This window comes from Anastrepha obliqua, chromosome 4, assembly GCF_027943255.1.
Source record: "Anastrepha obliqua isolate idAnaObli1 chromosome 4, idAnaObli1_1.0, whole genome shotgun sequence".
Classification (NCBI taxonomy): Eukaryota; Metazoa; Arthropoda; class Insecta; order Diptera; family Tephritidae; genus Anastrepha; species Anastrepha obliqua.
The window spans coordinates 70655137-70673768 of NC_072895.1; positions in this window are offsets into that span (position 1 = coordinate 70655137).

Sequence of the window (18632 nt, forward strand, 5' to 3'; positions counted from 1 at the left end):
ATTGAATGCATTTGTTTGTACATTCCATATTTTTTTTCGGTCGAAGGTCTGCAAATTTTTATTGAGTTTCTTGATGGTAAGACACAAATGTACTCGTACTGGCAGATGTTTTTTCTAAGAAGCTTTTTTAAGGCATAAATCCATTTTCCGGTTTCTCATTGCCTGCCTAAAGGTAACTATTTTTATAAAAAAAAATTTCTATCGTTTAATATTTTATATCCGTAGTGAATATCGACCCTGGGAGCAACCATTGTTAGTCATTCAAAAACCAACACAGAGTAGCTAATGCATATTTTTGAAATGCAATTATTAATCACTGACCGTTCTTCTGCAACTATATAACATCTGTTTATAAGGGTAGTTTTTCATTTCAAGTTCATTGCTCGTCAAGATCCCACATATTGGATTTCCAAGTATCAGGACGTAGGTAAAGATGATCCAGAAGTGAGTCGTCGTTATTTATATGCACCAGCGATGATCGATACCGACGCCAAATAGCTATTAAAACGCCTCGTCTCCCTGGCAATCCTGTTTATTGGAAGTCGCGGTCTTTCCGGTATACATTAAAAAGATTCGAATCAAAGTACTCACTTTCACTAAATTCAGCATTTAACCAAGTCTCAACAAAACCATATATATCAAGTCCAAGTGAGCATTCAAAGTCAATAGAGCCGTAAACTTAGTTCTAAATACGGAAAAATTTTAGAAGTAAATTCTTAGAGACTTGGAAAGAATTTCTTTGGGGACGGAATCTGTTATAGTTTTGGTCGTTCAGAAGCTTTTTTCCGAAAAAACTTGAACGGGCGTACAATTTCATCAGTAGGGCATAATGCTGAGGGCTAATTTACCATGCGCAGTTGACCGTTCTTGGATAGTAACATCTGCATTATACTGTTCAGTCGTCAGCGCAATTACATCACCGGAGTAAGAGTTTTAGCGACAGCATCAGGAGGAGGTTGTGTAGCCGTCGCACCAGCAAGCATTGCTAATAGAGGCTCTCGTTGACACTTACTAGCAAGAGCACAAACACGAAGGTCTTTCACCTCAGCGCTAAGTTGCACAAGCACAGAGGAGAGATCATGCGTTTGATGTTTTCGCATTTTTTAATGTCTGCACACAGTTCCATTATTTTTGTAAGCAGTAACTGCTTAACCTCTTCAAGGGAACCAATTGCAGCCATGACACGAGCATTCTGGGAGTGAAGAGCAGCGATTTCTGTAGGATCTCTTTGTAGGCTGACTTCAGACTTACTCTGTGGCACTGGTTCTGGAAAAATCGCAAGCTGACATAGGAGGAGAGCGAATAGACCTACGCTGAATATCAGCACAATTTACATACAAGAATTTTTGATAAGATCATTAGAAACACCACATCAGCAGCATGCCCACACAGCTCAAATGAAAAAGTTCACTGCACCTTTAGCCCACACAAACAAGGTATTTAATGATTTTATTCAAATAGATAAGACAATAGATTAAGAAAGTTTATCCACTGAAACGGCTACTCGAGCTATTGTGACAAAATTTAGAACCAAATTTACATTATTGGACATCAAACCACCAACACGCTTACGTAGAGTGCGAACTAAAGAAAATATCGCAGCTGTATCGGCCAGTGTTAATGATGACCATCAATTCTCGATTCGTCGCCGTTCGCAGCAATTGGGCCTCTCAACAACGTGGAAAATTTTGCGAAAGGATTTAGGTGTGAGGCCTTTCAAAATACAGCTGGTGCAAGAATTGAAGCCGAACGACCTACCGCAACGCAGAATTTTTGGTGAATGGGCTCTTGGAAAGTTGGCCAAAGATCCACTTTTTTATCGAAAAATTGTATTCAGCGACGAAGCTCATTTTTGGATCAATGGGTACGTAAATAAACAAAATTGTCGATTTTGAAGTGAAGATCAGCCAGAAGAATTGCAAGAGCTACCAATGTATCCAGAAAGGTCACAGTTTGGTGCGGTTTGTGGGCTGGAGGTATCATTGGAGCGAACTTCTTCAAAGATGCGGCGAATCGTAACGTAACTGTGAATGGTGAGCGCTACCGTGAAATGATATCCAACTTTTTTTTGCCCAAAATGCAAGAGCTTGACTTGCATGACATGTGGTTTCAGCAAGACGGTGCAACATGCCACTCAGCACGCGTAATAATGGACTTGTTGAGAGGCGAGTTCGGTGAACATTTTATTTCACGTTCGCGACCTGTCAATTGGCCACCCAGATCGTGCGATATAACGCCTTTAGATTATTTTTTGTGAGGCTATGTTAAAGCTCATGTCTATTCAGACAAGCCTGCTTCAATTGACGCATTGGAAGACAACATTAAAGCATTTATATGTGAGATACCGGCCGAAACATTGGAAAGCGTATGCCAAAATTGGACTAAGCGAATGGACCATTTGAAGCGCAGTCCCGGTCAACATTTGCATGAAATAATCTTCAAACATTAAATTATATGGACTGTACTAGCAATTTAAATAAAAATTTCATGCATTTTTCTAAATTTTGCGTATGCGTTTTTTTGAAAAACTTTCCTATAGCTCTTAAAAAATCACTCTTTATTTATGCATAAGTATTTACGTACAAAAAACGCTACATAATTCTGTACACTTTTGCCGGCGACTTCCGCTTTCCTCTATTACTTGCGCCACTTTGATTGCCTGATCTAAATATGCACTCATTCATAGAAAGGTAAGTGCTACTGCACATGGAGCAACAAGTATGCTTGTACGAAACGATTGACTACATACATACTTTTACTTGTATCGCCACATGCATGTGAATAGTTAGCAAAGGGGTCGTGTTTGTAAATCTATACAAAAAGAGTCAATTTAAGTGATTGAAACCCTCCGACCCCATTAGTAATATCGATACACAGTGAAAAGGGAACGATTTCAAACGGGACGTAGGTAGATAAACAGAGAGTGCACTATTAAGTGGATGGGTATGTAAATACGTGTGTGAGGAAGCAAAAGTACTTTGAATACTTTTAAAAAGTGCACAGCTCTGGACTGCAATTTGAAATGGTCACAAAGTTCGCTCGTTTGGATAACAAGTTAGTTCGTTTTCAAAAAGTGAGTAAAAGTAAGAAATAGTTTTGATAAAATAAGGCTATGGTGAATGTGCATAGGAAGGGCAGTTGTGCGATGCGAAGTTTGTGCGTGGACTCCTCAGCATAATAGTTCTTGATTTTTCTTATTTTTACACTTTGCCACAACTTGCAAAACAAATTTGTTACTCAATTTTCGTTTGCAGAGTATTTGATTCAGCATTTGAAAATTTCTGTATTACGTTACTTTCATGGCTCAAAGTTTCCAATTAAAATTGGCTATTGCATTTTTCACTTCTTCCTTTCTATTTTAGTAGGTGATTCACGTGTTAGTGATGAAAATTTTGGATGCTATTTCTTTTCATACTTTATTGATGTATTTATTTTGCTACATATATATCTACAGTGTATTTCGAGTCCGATCTCTTTTTTTAATTAAACGTAGGAATATAGAAAAAAACTAAATTATGTTGTGTAAACCTTGCGGAGGCATTTCAATGCAATATCGCAAGGCAAGAGCCGTTGTGACTGTGATGACATCGAAAAAAAAGGTTAATAAAATGTTCACCGAACTCGCCTCTCAACAAGTCCATTGCTACGCGTGCTGTATGGCATGTGACACCGTCTTGCTGAAACCACATGTCATGCATGTCAAGCTCTTGCATTTTGGGCAAATAAAAGTTGGATATCATTTCACGGTAGCGCTCACCATCCACAGTTACGTTACGATTCGCCGCATCTTTGAAAAAGTACGGTCCAATGATACATCCAGCCCATAAACCGCACCAAACTGTAACCTTTTCTGGATACATTGGCTGATCTTTACTCTAAAATCGACAATTCTGCTTATTTACGTACCCATCGATCCAAAAATGAGCTTCGTCGCTGAACACAATTTTTCGATAAAAAAGTGGATCTTCGGCCAACTTTCCAAGAGCCATTCACCAAACAGAGGCTTAATTGCTGCCAACGGCGACGAATCGATAATTGATGGTCATCATTAACACTGGCCGATACAGCTGCGATATTTTCGTCAGTTCGCACTCTACGTAAGCGTGTTGGTGGTTTGATGTCCAATAATGTAAATTTGGGTCTGAATTTAGTTACAATAGCTCGAATAGTCGCTTCAGTGGGTCGATTTAACTGACCATAAAATGGAAGAAGCGCGCGATAAACTTTCCTTTTGCATTTTTATAATAAAATTCAATTATTTGCAAGCGTTGTTGGTTTGTAAGACTATTCATGGTTAAATTATAGACAAAACTGAAGATGTTCGACAGTGAAACAAAACACGAAACGTGCGTCAGCGGTTTAAACCAACTGTTTAAAAAGATAATAGCTAAAAAATCACTCTTTATCTGTGATTTTTCGAAGAAACAACTTATGTGACTTAAGGGGATTTGCTTTGGGGTCAATAAATTCTGACTTTTGATATAAAAACTTTGTCGCTTTTGTAAGAATAGTGTAATTCAAAGCATGAAATATAGAACAATGGATACTCAAAATAGTAAAGAAAATCGTTGGTGAAAATAGTCGTTGTTAAAAATTATTAACCGATAGTGATATATAATCGGCTAAACAGTTGTATTGTAATGACAAGATGTAATTGATATTTGGGACATGTTTTACGAAAACTAAAAAACTTTCAGGTGAGGTCATGACTACTTTCTGCTAAATGTCTTTAGTAAGCCATATCTCATGGACTGTGTCTTGAATTATTATTGTAACCCTCGATGTCTTTTTACAGTTTTGTGTTTGACAAAGCCAAATATTCGTATGTGTTACAGTCTTCCAAAAGGTAAGTAAAAATGAGAAAATTCATTGCACCCTTTAGTATCACTACGAGCAAGTTGGAAAATTGTATTGAATACAGGAACAAAGCTAAAGATCCAACGATTCCGTTCTGGTGATATGAATGTCGATATCAAGGCACGCTCTGGTGGGCCAATTGTCAAAAATGCCAATAAAATCATTGACATCGGATAGTGGAATTAACATGTGAGCACTTGTTGAACTACCAAGGAAGTGAAAATTAGCCTAAAAACCATTTAGAATTATTTGCATAACACTAGTCCTAAGAAGAACGTGATGTAAGCGGCAACACGACGCGAAATAATCTTTTATATCGAACCGATATTAAAATCTAGGAAACTCGACCCATTTTTTAAGGGAATGGTAACTAGCAATCATTTACATACGAGCGACGGCAGGCCAAACAGATCTTGGTAAAATCGCAGTCAGCCTGTTCTAATATTCGCCAAGTCCAGATTAATGGCCAAAAAGGTTTGCTGTATGTTCTTGTGGTATTAGAAGGAAATCATTCACCTTTGAAAAAAAAGAAGCAAAGTGTGGAAATGGGAAGAAATCAAAAAATGTTTTAAAGGGCAGGTTGGACCGGATGAAGATATCACCTTGTATAGTAGCAGATTGTGGTTGCGGTAGCGTACTCGTATTGGACGTATGATACGAAGAGGCTAACTAAGGGCGGCTCACCTCTTGACTAAGATAAGTTATTTGTTACCTGTGTCGTTTAGGAAGTTTCTCTTATTGTCGTTAAGCTTCCTCCCATTGTTTCCTGTCCTATCTTATGTATCATGTTGCACCCACAGCCTAGCCATACTATAGGTTAAAGCTATCCCCGATAAGCCGCGGGACACTGCGAATGGGTTCGTTACCTTTTTGTTGGACCTCACCGTTTGACCGTTTTTTGTGATGCATACGTTTTTCTTGTCGACCCAACCAAGTGAGTGCCCCCCTGGGTATGATTTACATACATCGTGCTTCGATCATAAGAATTTTTTTAAAGCTAAATTTAAAAACTGTTGAAAATTTGTCCGAGTTTAAATGCAATATGGCTACCTATGACTTTCGTGCTACAATGGGAAAATTATTAGACTGTAGTATGGAAAGTTAGGGCTGAAAAGAAACGAAAGTAGCACCTGCCAGCATGACAAGCCTACAGAATAATAATCAGTTTAACTGTTTCGTTTCAGATGTCCTGAAGAGCCAAAATCCTGGTGACAAGCCACCTATCTATCATATTTTTTAAAACGCTAGTTTGGTGCCACACTACTACAAAAATTTATCTAAAAAAAAATTGTCTTTTTGGGTGTTTGGCCGAGCTCCTCCATCTATTTGTGGTGTGCGTCTTGATGTTGTTTTGCAAATGGAGGGACCTACAGTTTCAAACCGATTCCGAGCGGCAGATATATACTCGGAAGTTTGCCATTGCCTGCCGAGGGGCGACCGCTATTAGAAAAATGTTTTTCTTAATTTTCGGCGCACATGACGGTACCCCATATTGTAGAAAAACATGTTTAACAATCTGATGCTTAGTTAGACAATTTGCTGTTTCATCTAGTTCGGCCAGGTATAATAGTGTTTCCTAAAGATTATTTCGTTAGTCAGTTGAACTGCATTGTATGCTTATATGTAGCTATTTAGGTAAATAAGAGTATATGCATAAAAAATTATTGAAAATCAAGTGCAAATATTTTACACATTACTTTCATTGAAGAAATCAAAGAATGTTTTTTGAAGAGTTTGAAGCAAAACACGAGTTGCGGCATCGGCCATCTCTCCATACTTCACCATAATTGAACAGTTTTTTGACTTCTTTTTCTGTTTGCGTTATTGCTGTTTCTAAAAGGGTTTTTTAAAATCGCAATAAAAAGACAGGGACGGAAATATCGGTAACTATTGAGTGAGCTAACTAGGACAAAGAACAGCATCCCAAACGTCAGGTTGAATCAGAAGGTACTTCCAAATTTCTTTGATTCCGCATATAATTATTTTGATTGTATTGTACGACAGTAACAGTTATGAGGTTATGATTTTGTTATATTGTACACGAAATGCAAAGAGTCGGAACTCAAGATTTTCTGAGGAAAAGAAGATAAGCCCAAACTAAAAAATATTTATTAAGTAAAGAAATAATTTAATTACGCTGATGAGAGTGCATTACATTTTTACTACCAATAACAAGTATATATTTTACTTTTAAAGCAGAGTGAATTATATTATCAATATTTTTACTGCGATTTTTTAGTGATCGGTTAAAAAATATTTTTTCTGCTTTTTTCAGTAATCAGTGAAATATATTTTTTCACTAATCTCTAAAAGTTTACTGGTAATGCAAACTAAATTACAATATCTGTAAATAATTATATTTAATGCATTTCTAATGCTACTGCAAAGTGTCCATCTATGCCAAATATGTTGTCTATATGCGAAAAAGAAAATATTTGTAGTATACTGCGTGATAAGCAAATAATTGTGGATGACGCACAAGAATTTGTGGATGGCGGTACAAATTTACTTTGCCGCAAAGCAATTTATTCTCAATCAGCTATGCCATTATATCTGATTTGCATTTGAATTTCTACTCTCCATATGAATCATTTTATTTGATTTGCTCACTTATATCAATAATACTTTTTCCCTTGGTAGATGAAATAAAAGCCACATGCACGACTCAATTAAGTGACGCTTGAAGCGATTTCAATTTTTCGTTCATTCACCGCAGAACACTCATTAAACGGCTGTACGCATACCTACAATCTCAAATGTGACTTGGTGACCTTTTAGCAGTCACATGCCGGTTGTGAAAGCAATACACCTACACTTAACAATATAATTCCAGCCGTTCTATATTCTAAGAAAGCTACAAAATCAACATACACCACCTCATTCACTCACACACTTGCTCACTAAGTCACTAGCTCACTCATACATTTACTCGCTCGTTTATTTACTAACTCATTCACTCACTCGTTTACCGATTGCTCATACACGTTTATGTTAGTTATGTGGTTATGGTGTAATATTTCCTAATTGTCTTTTATATGCCTTAATTTGTTTCAAATCTGTTTACTTCCGCGCGCCCATACATGAACGCACACACATGCACTCATGAAACCTACGTAGAAGTGGGTTGGGATAATATTCTATGCTACTCTACCACATCCCCTTTAGAATGGCTTGAAGCTCCAAAACCGATTGTGTTATGGCATTTACTTCTTTTTGTTTCATTTTTGTTTGCTTTGTTTTGCTAATATTTTAACAACACTTTTATTACTTTACCCATGTCGATGACAATAACAAAACTAATAATAACAAGCGTGCAACTTTGTGTTAAGTGCAGCAACAAAAACCAAAAGTAGCAAACAAAAAGTTTATATGGGAGCTGCCACGGGTTTCGACAAAGCGTTGCCGAGATCCTGAGCTGCCAGTTGCCAGAGTCAGCGACTATGTGCTAGCAGCTACTCTTGCAAATTGCCCAATAAAAATTCTTAGAATGCATAAGTTTACATGAACACATACTCGTACATAAGCGCCGGTACATATGTGTGTTTTGGCAGACGTGTGCTTACAATGTGTCACAAACATACAAATATTTGCCAGAGCTTGCTCACCTATGAACTCTTACGAATCCTTACGCATACTTCTGTTTATTCATTTTACATATGAATTTCTATGTACATCTGTGTGCTCTTTTGGCATAAAACGTGCTCATTATTGTACGTACACAGCAACTAGGCATGTGTTAGTTGAACATGCGACCGGTATGGCTTGACAGATGGTTGTACATACATACTTATACAGTGGTGGCCATGGCGATAAGATGTTACATACGAGGTTTACACGAGGTTTTCCCCACAATTATCTATGTATCACACATAGTTGGGGTCCAATTCAAGGACCCAACAAAGGTGTGTCTACAAAATATTGAATCTTTCTACGCATAATCCTTATGGAATCTTTAAAAATTAGTACACAGTAACGAAGAGTTGTCTTTTCTGAGAGTATAAATCGTTTCAAATTTGTTTACAAACTTTTTAAATGTTAAGTAATTTTTTTTCAAGGTTTACTTCAAGTAGGACAGATAAATACCATAAACCTTAAGGAACTTTGAAAGCAAATTCAAGTTCAGACAACTTTAGCTTCTAAAATAGTAAACATGGAGTTTAAATTGTGATGATGTTCTTAAGATTAGTTAACCGACAGTCGAGAAGTGTCAAAATTATTCCAGGGTAGTACCTTAGTTTTTACGATAAAGATAATATGGCACGGAAAAAAATCGTATTAAATTGTTTTTACAAAATTTTTATTTTGCGCGTTACATTACGAATTGGTTTCATTTTTAACGCCTGATATGTAGCTGGCTTCAGAAATAAGAAGCACCGACAATATTATAAAGTGTTTTCCAATAAGAGGTGTTATTTTGATATTCAAGGAAAAATGCTATTTTGTAATATACCTTCTGCTCAAATATGAACGAGACGGTATCAATAAAACGGTCCGCGGATGACATATGGCAAAACTAAATTTTTTGGTTTTTGGTAGGACTGTTATAAGCTTACATGACAAATTTCAGCGTGATATGTCAAATAGTTTGTTTTCTGTGCTACTGTAAACAAGTCAAGCTCGAGTGTGTTCTTCGAATTCTCTTTTATGACTTCAATTGTCTCAAAATGTTTTCCACGGAGCGGCAACTTGAGCTTGGGAAACAGGAAAAAGTCACATGGAGCCATATCAGGCGAATACGGTGCTTGCGGAACGATATTAACATTATTTTTGGTGCATTATCGTGATGCAAGAACCATGACTTGTTGTCCCACAATTCCTTCCTTTTAAGACGAATGTTCTCGCGCAAACGCTTTAAAACGTCTAAATAATATTCAGCGTTAACCGATTTTGCGATTTGTGCGATTTTCAAGCACAATTTCCTTTACTTTTCCGATGTTTTCGTCGTTTACTGATGTTGCTGGACGACGTTCATGAGGCAAGTTTTCAACCGATGTGCGGCCCTCTTTGAACGATTTGTACCACTGGAAAACACGTGCACGCGATAGAGCAGAGTCCCCATAGGTTGTCTGCAACATTTTTAAGGCGTCAAATTCTTTGTTCAACTTGAATTTCCATCGTTAAATTCGAAGAACACACTCGAGCTTGACTTGTTTACAGTAGCACAGAAAACAAACTATGTGACATATCACGCTGAAATTTGCCACGTAAGCTTATAACAGTCCTACCAAAAAACAAAAAAATTATTTTTGCCATATGTCATCCGCGGACTGTTTTATTGATACAGTCTCGTTCATATTTGAGCAGAAGCTAAATGATCGGACGTTTATTTTATTATAAAGAGGAAGGTATGCCGTTAATCACATCAGATAAATCACCACCACGACCACGCTCACAGGACAATATCCTTTTCTTCAAATTTTCCATAACCGAATTGCAAAGTGGCTGCCCTCGATAGCCTCACTTGTTCCATCTTTGCGGTCTTGAATCGACCCTGGGCTGTTGGCGTAGACCTTCCTTTTCACGTGGTCCCAAAGAAAAAAAGTCACAAGATATTAAATCACAAGATCTCAGCCGCTAATTGTGATCACCTTTTCGAGAGATAACACGGTCCGGAAACTTTTCCCGTAAAAGATCAATGGTTTCGTTGCTTGTGTGTCACGTAGCGCCGTCTTGTTGAAAATAAAGGTTGCCCAGATCAAAACCATCAAATTCCGGACATAAAAAATCATTAATCATACCTCAATAGCGCAATCCATTTCAAAATAACACCTGTTATTGCAAAACCCTTTATTTATAGAAAATGAACTCGGAAGAGAATTGGAAGAGCATGAATATGAAAAGATTCGTATTTTAAATAAAAATTTGAAGTTATAGAGCGAAAATTGCTGACGAATAAAGAGTTACTTTCAAACAAATCATTCAGAATAGCTTTAGTTTAAGACTTTGCGGTCTTAAATTGATAATACAAAACAGAAATATTTGTTGGAATGCTTTTTTTTTTATAATATGCTAGATAATTTCATGACATTTATTTTTTGGTTAAGACATCTGCCACATGTTCAGCGCGACTACGAGTTACATGGTTCTTTCGATCAGTCCAATTTATGACTAATTTTTCCAAAAAGTCTTAATAATAAATCTAAGAGAGCCAATCAACAAAAATGCGATGTAAGTGGCAGTCATTTTGCTTCAATTTTTGTACGATCTGAACTTATATTTTATACAGTTGTTATCAGACACAATAGAGCCAAAATTTGATCAATTTTGACTATTTTCTGTTTTTTGTTGAGTTCTCAACATTTTTGTATAAAATTATAACTCATTGTCTAAAAAAAAAACGATGTAAGTACTTGTATAATTTTCACATTTTATGGCAAATTTTGAAAAGTGCTCCAAGCACACGGTTTTTAATTAGGATGTCTAAAAATATTTTTGGTATGTATTTTTATAGATTATTAAACTTTATTATAATAAGGGACGATTTTGAAGTAGATGGGAACTCCGCTTGATTTTTTATAATATTTTCCCTTTTCTGTTTTTCTTCCATATAAAAGACATTGTCGGGCAGTATGTGAACTTTATGAAAAAGAAATTTAAAAGTCTACGCCATTTTTAAGTCACTTGAAACTTTGATTTTATTATATAAAAATTCAATGGGCTATGCGACTGTGTATGAAATTTTTCTAAAGATTCTGATGAAAAAAGTCATAAGTTGGCTTTGTTTTGGACTTTGAACATTTTGAAACTTGCGCAAAGTCTGAAACTTGAATTTATATAGTTTTTGAACTATGTATTCATAAAACGGAAATTATGAAAATTAAAACAAAAATATATAAATTGTCAAAATTTGTCCATAAATCGCTGTGTTATAGATATTTAACTCAGTGTATAACGAGAGTGAAGTAAAATGCGTGGCTGAAAAATTATAAAACGAAGTAGGAGTATTAAAATGAATAATTTACTAATTGGGTACGAATGACAAGTAAACGGAGAACGCACAATGAGACAAAAGCCAACGAGATAGTCGCAAGCATTTGCGCTGAATAAATAAAAAGAGCTGCTGACATTATAAATACCAAATTTTTTGAACGCAGCAAGTGTTTGCCGTACTCTTGATTATTATTATTGTTACTATGGGCGTGACTCGAATAATTCGTTTTCTGACTAGCAAGAAATTGCATACTAAGTTTTACCAAAACCGGATCATGTCTAACAATTTGGCCCAAATTTTATCTCTGTGGAGGAGGCAGCTGTGGCCAATCTATACCATCTCTCATATTCATATATTTCTGAGCAAATGCAAAGTGCAAACTGAGTTTCGTCAAAATCGGATGAAATTTAAGACTTCCGCCTAAAAAGGGGGTAAGCGAGGTAGTTCGTTAATCTTTACCGGATTTTATATTTCTTGTTCACTAACAGAAGGTAAAGCACGTACCAAGTTACAGCTGAATCGGAGCACGCTTATATGGCGAAAGCTTACATGGGGACGTTACACCGTGTATTGCTTTCTCTACGATATTAAAATTACGTTTGGTGACTTTAATGCTTGGGTAGGCAAAGAATTATGAGAAATATAAGAGAATAGTGAAAGATTCAGCATTCATGACACTAAAAACAGAGCAAAGGATATTTGCTGGGCCTACCGTTAGGTGAGACGATGGTGGCCAGTGACCACACCGTACTAGCAGGGCTTTATGTACTGCTCCAATAACAATAACACCAAAGGCTAATTGATTTCTTCGCAGTACGGAAGTACAGAAACATATACGAATCTATTTCGTTGCTCCCTGATCAAATAATAAAAAAAACAAACAATTCGCATCTTGAATGTTTTTCTCGAGCGTGGCTTACGTCGTTCCATCTGGCGTGTGAATGCCGGCTCGCTTTAGAACTTAGTTACCGCCAAGTTATTCGTGCGTCCCGGCGCAAAAAACAAAAAACAAAAATTGCGCGTCAAGGAGCGCAACGGCAGCTTGACGTCAACAACCTGCAACGATTCCAGGTCAAAATCCCGAAAACACATGCCCGAATGGACATTCACCCGAAACCCAATCACCCGAAAATAATTTACCCGAATAAATTTGCCCGAATACGAATACCCGAATCTTATTAATTTTCCCGAAAAATGCCCGAAAAATGCCCGAAAAAATAAAAATAAATTTTATATAAAAATGTTAATAAATAATTAAAATTCAAAATTTTGTAAACAAGTTTTAATTATATGGCATGGTGTGAAAGAAATTGAATTGTGTGAATTTAGGATATTTGAATGTTGTATGCTAAATTAAATTAACCTTCACTAATTCCGCTTTCGCTGTATCCTGATTGGGCGGATGTTCATGAGGAGATTTTTTAGGGCCTTTTAAAACTATTAACTCAGAAACTGTCTGCAATGTAATTGCCCGCGCTTTGCATTCTTTTCTTCGAACCAATTGACAGTCCCAATAGAATTGATTATTTTTCGACGGTTTGGATCTGACATAAATGTATCCTCCGATTATTAATTTTTTTCCGACAAGTTGTCCCACTTCCTCAATTTCTTCCATTTTTATGAATAATTAAGAACGAATGACTGACTGATGAATTTGACACAAGAATTTTGACAACATTTGTTATGAATAAATAAAGGAATAGCACTCTTTTGTTCTTTTCTTGCATGTACTTCAAGTGTATACTAATTCTTAATTATTTTAAATTTTTTTTTCTTTTCGGGTAAAAGGATTCGGGCAAATGGGTTCGGGCGAAGACGTTCGGGCAAAAAAATTCGGGAAACTGTCAATTCGGGGAAATATACATTCGGGCGTGTGGATTCGGGCGGGTGTTTTCGGGCGTTTGGGCGTAAACAACCTGCAACTACTGCGTGCAAGCTCACAGCTGGTTGAACAAGCAACTTTGAATCGACCGGATTTAAATAAGCTGTCGAATTTAATCTCAAAATCTATACCTACCCTAGTCTGCGAAAATCCTCGTAGCTAGTTCCTCCCCGTGGGCGCCGACTGGGTAATGGGCACCACTGGCTACATTGCATGGGGTTAGGTTTATCCAGGTCTATCTGATTGCAATCTGGACATGTGATGTCTAGCTAAGATCGATGTATGACCTCTCCTTCCTCTCCGCGGTGACTGACTAACTCTATATGATATCCCAAGAGGTGGTCGCTAATACAAAGATCATTGCTAATGAGGTTCCTTTCGGCTATTAATAAAACGCTATGGGTTTGAGATGCCTGAAATAAACTTGTCACCAATTGATATTGCGGCGGAATGCCTAGCAGCTAAATCCGCCGTAAGACTCAGCGCGACAGGCGAGTTTACCTGTAAAACATTTGGACATAGCTCAATAGGCATTAGTTAGTTATAGGGTCCAAACGGACTATATGACTCCGAAATGCAATTGGGTGAAGAAATTCCGAACAACAAGGAGAAGAGGGGTGGAAAAAAGGAATGAAACCTAACCCCAATACTCTTAATATACTCGTATTTACCGATGGCTTGAAAATTGTAGACGGAGTAGGGGCAGAGATCTATTGCGCAGAGCTAGGCATCAGGCAGCCATTCAAGCTTCCTGACCACTGTAGTATGTTTCAAGCAGAAGTCTTTGTTGTAGGAAAGGCTGCAGAAATATTATAACATTCGCAAATATCAATCAACTCCGAAAATAAATATATACGTTGACAGCCAAGCTCCGATAAAAGCAATAAACTCATATGAAATTTCATCTAAAAATGTTCTAAAACCCTGGGAAGCCATAGAGAGATTAGCCGCAGACAGACGGTTGCATATCTATTCGGTACCCGGAAAGGGCATTGCAGGAAACGAAATTGTAGATGAGATTGCCAAAAGCGCTGTTTACAGAAAATTTGAACAAGAAAACGACATACTGGCACCTTTAAATACGGTATACAAATTCATCGCTGCGGACATGAAAATACGGATATATAGGAGGTGGAATAATCTAGCCACTTGCAGAACCGCGCAGAAAGCAGAACTATTGTAGGTATGCTGATCGGCCACAATTTGCTAGCGGCGCACGCATACAAGATAGGAATCGCAAACAACGACAGCTGCAGATTTTGCAATGAACTAGAAGAGAGGGAAACTCTAGGACACCTTCTATGTTCCTGTCCTACATTAGCTACAACCAGATTAAAATGCTTAGGAGCTTTACAATATGAGAAGTCAGAAAACCTCTTAGGGATAGAGCTCCAAAGTTTACTTAGATTCGCAAGAGGCGCAGACGCATTACAAGATGTCTACTACAAAGGGTAAGGGTCTAGCAACACTAAGAATCAATAGGTCTATGTGATGGCTTTCAGCCAGCCAGGTCAACCTAACCTAATCTATACCTACCCTTGCAGAAGAGATGGTTGAATACCGCCGACTATGCAGGAATAACTGTTTGTGGAGTTACTGCAGCCAACTACGACGAGAATGAAATTTGAGCAAGAAAAGAAGGGACGTTTTATGAAGAGGTAGTCATGCTCAGAAATACTTGAGTGTGAATGGCCTAAGATGCTGACACTCATGAACACCGACAATTACTATTCGATAATAAAACAGCAGTCAAATTATTGCTTCAGCCGTTCCTGTGAATACGGGTTACAAATGTAGTAAAGGGCAAAAAGAGTGTACTTAAGAATTTGATAGAGCACTTCTTAACGCTGTTGAATAGAAACAATGGTAGCTTTTGTGATAACGAAGAATGCAGATCAATACAAAGCGAATAATTCATTGTTCCTTAGTAAACTTTGCTTTTACTGAGCAAAGGTGAGTTGAGAACAGAAAGAAATCGTCTTAAGAGTAACATGGTCTCTGGGGTCGATGATAAACCGGCTGAGCTATTTAAAGTCGGTGATGAAAAGTTGTTTGGCCGTATGCACCAAGTATAAGAGAACCTTGTTGAATGTGTATACTCTGCCCAATCCATGAGTTTGCGTCATTTACGCTTTTTCAGTATTCTTTCCAAAGCCCGATACTATGTGAAAGACAACGACTTATTGCCAACAAAATTATTAGCTCTTTTCAGTGTGGTTTCAGGCCTGCAAAACCTACAGTTTACCTGATTACTATAGAGAAAGCCCTGCACCGCAAATCGCCACGCACCATCTATTTCTCGATTTCAAAGCCGCTTTTGGCTGTATGTAGGCTGTATTGGCTGTATGTCAAATCCCCGTTAAACTTGTATGGCTTTAACCAAATTGCGTAGGACTTCCCTGAACCATCCAATACCAAACGTGACTTTAAACAAGGCGATTTTATATCGTGGACTTCCTCAATCTGTAGTCGAAGCGCATAAAGTAAATTGTTTAATAGAACCAAAATGAGATAGTGGAATTAGCAGAAGCTCGATGTTGACATCACTTGCCTAAGTGAAAAGGTTATCAGCCCGACTTTCTCAAGCCTTGGGAAGGAAGAAGACAGCGAAAAAGCAAAAGGCAAGACCACTTTGCAATAAAGAGGCTCAAAGAATATTAGGGCATGCGCTACTTATATTGGCTACTGAGGTTGGCAAAAAAGTCTTGCGGTATTTCCGCAAGCTTGTCTTTGCAAGCGCGTAGTTCTAGTTGTATTCGTTGCATCGGTTCACGCTAGAGCTTTTTGGAAAGCTCTTTTCACGTGCTAACACGTGTTTGATTAATTGTTGTTTGCTTTTAGTCGTTCGTGAGTTACAGCGTCGCAAATATGGAGCAAAATAAAGAGAAAATACGGCATATTTTACAGTACTACTACGATAAAGGCAAAAATGCATCTCATGCTGCCAATAAAATTTGTGCAGTTTATGGACCCGATACAGTTTCCATTTCCACCGCACAACGATGGTTTCAACGTTTTCGTTCTGGTGCAGAGGTGATCGAAGATGCGCCACGGTCCGGAAGGCCTGTCGTCGAAAATTGCGATAAAATCGTTGAATTGATCGAAAGAGACCGTCATAGTAGCAGCCGTAGCATCGGCCAAGAGCTGGGCATGAGTCATCAAACCGTTATAAACCATTTGAAGAAGCTTGGATTCAAAAAGAAGCTCGATGTATGGGTGCCACACGACTTGACGCAAAAAAACATTTTTGCCCGTATGGATGCATGCGAATCGCTTCTGAATCGCAACAAAATCGACCCGTTTTTGAAGCGGATGGTGACTGGCGATGAAAAGTGGGTCACTTACGACAACGTGAAGCGCAAACGGTCGTGGTCGAAAAGCGGTGAAGCTGCCTGGACGGTGGCCAAGCCCGGATTGACGGCCAGGAAGGTTCTTCTGTGTGTTTGGTGGGCTTGGCAGGGAATCATCCACTATGAGCTGCTCCCCTATGGCCAAACGCTCAATTCGGACCTGTACTGCCAACAACTGGACCGTTTGAATGCAGCACTCATGCAGAAGAGGCCATCTTTGATCAACAGAGACCGAATTGTCTTCCATCAGGACAACGCCAGGCCACACACATCTTTGGTGACGCGCCAGAAGATCCGGGAGCTCGGATGGGAGGTTCTTTTGCATCCACCGTATAGTCCGGATCTCGCACCAAGTGACTACCACCTATTTCTGTCCATGGCGAACGAGCTTGGTAGTCGGAAGTTGTCCACAAGAGAGTCCTGTGAAAATTGGCTCTCCGAGTTTTTTGACTATAGGGAAGCGAGCTTCTATAAGAGGGGCATTATGAAGTTGGCGCATATTTGACTTAAATCGCATTATTATAACCAATAACCAATGAACAATTGAAAATTCAATAAAAATACCGCAAGACTTTTTTGCCAACCTTTATATTTATTTAAGATCCAGCATTAAGTCCACGAAAATGGAAATCAATGGAAGAATAACTTTAGCCAATAGGTGCCACCTCGGGCTAGGCAGGCAACTACAAATCTCAGCCGGCTCTTGACGAACAAAGATCGCTAATTATCCTCGTTCTTTTATGTAGCGAGGGACATTGTTGGCATTCAAAATAACGATTTTACTTATGGCCTCAGGCCCTGTTCCTGTGCGCTACGGGTACTGAAGAAGATAGAATGATGCACTTTGCGAGCTTTATAATAATATGGAGAACAGTCAAATATTCAAGCATTCAATTTCAACGTAAAAATATTTTATGTGGATTTCGGAAAAGGAATGATATCTAAATTTTATTCACTTTACTTTATTTACTTTAAAAATAATAGTTTTTTTTTTACTTTAAAAATCGAGCCATCATACCTTTAAAATGCTTTTTAAATCTCCGTTAATATTTAATTGCAGTCACAAAAGTCAACAATACTTAAAAGAGGAAGCCTCATAGTTTTTACAAGTGACGGTGAGTGGAATACTTGCCTAACAGCTGCCCAATGCCAAAGAACTTAGTGCACTGAATTGTATGAATAAGTAGTATCTATTTACATATATACGTACATACTTATAAGTACATATTTGTATATGTATATACTTACTTACCTAAACTCCCTTAGATTGTTTGGAACTAAGTATTTAAACAATGCCGATTATTTTGCGGAAATTGAAATTGTCAGGAGGAATGCGGTAAAAATTAAATATTTAGTATAAAGTGTAAAGGAAGAAAAATAGCTTTGAGCCTACGTAAACTTGAATTGCAAAGAAAAACGAAGTATAATTTAGGCTAAGGAAAAATGTAGAGTATTGAGTTATATAAAAACAATGCAAAGTAATCTCTGCGAGGGGACAACGAACCCGAATATGATAAGTAGCCAAAAATGTTGTATGTAAGCAAAAATACATTTCAAATGTTAAGTGCTTTATTTTGTAAATCTGAAAGTAGGAATTTAATTGAAAGCAGTT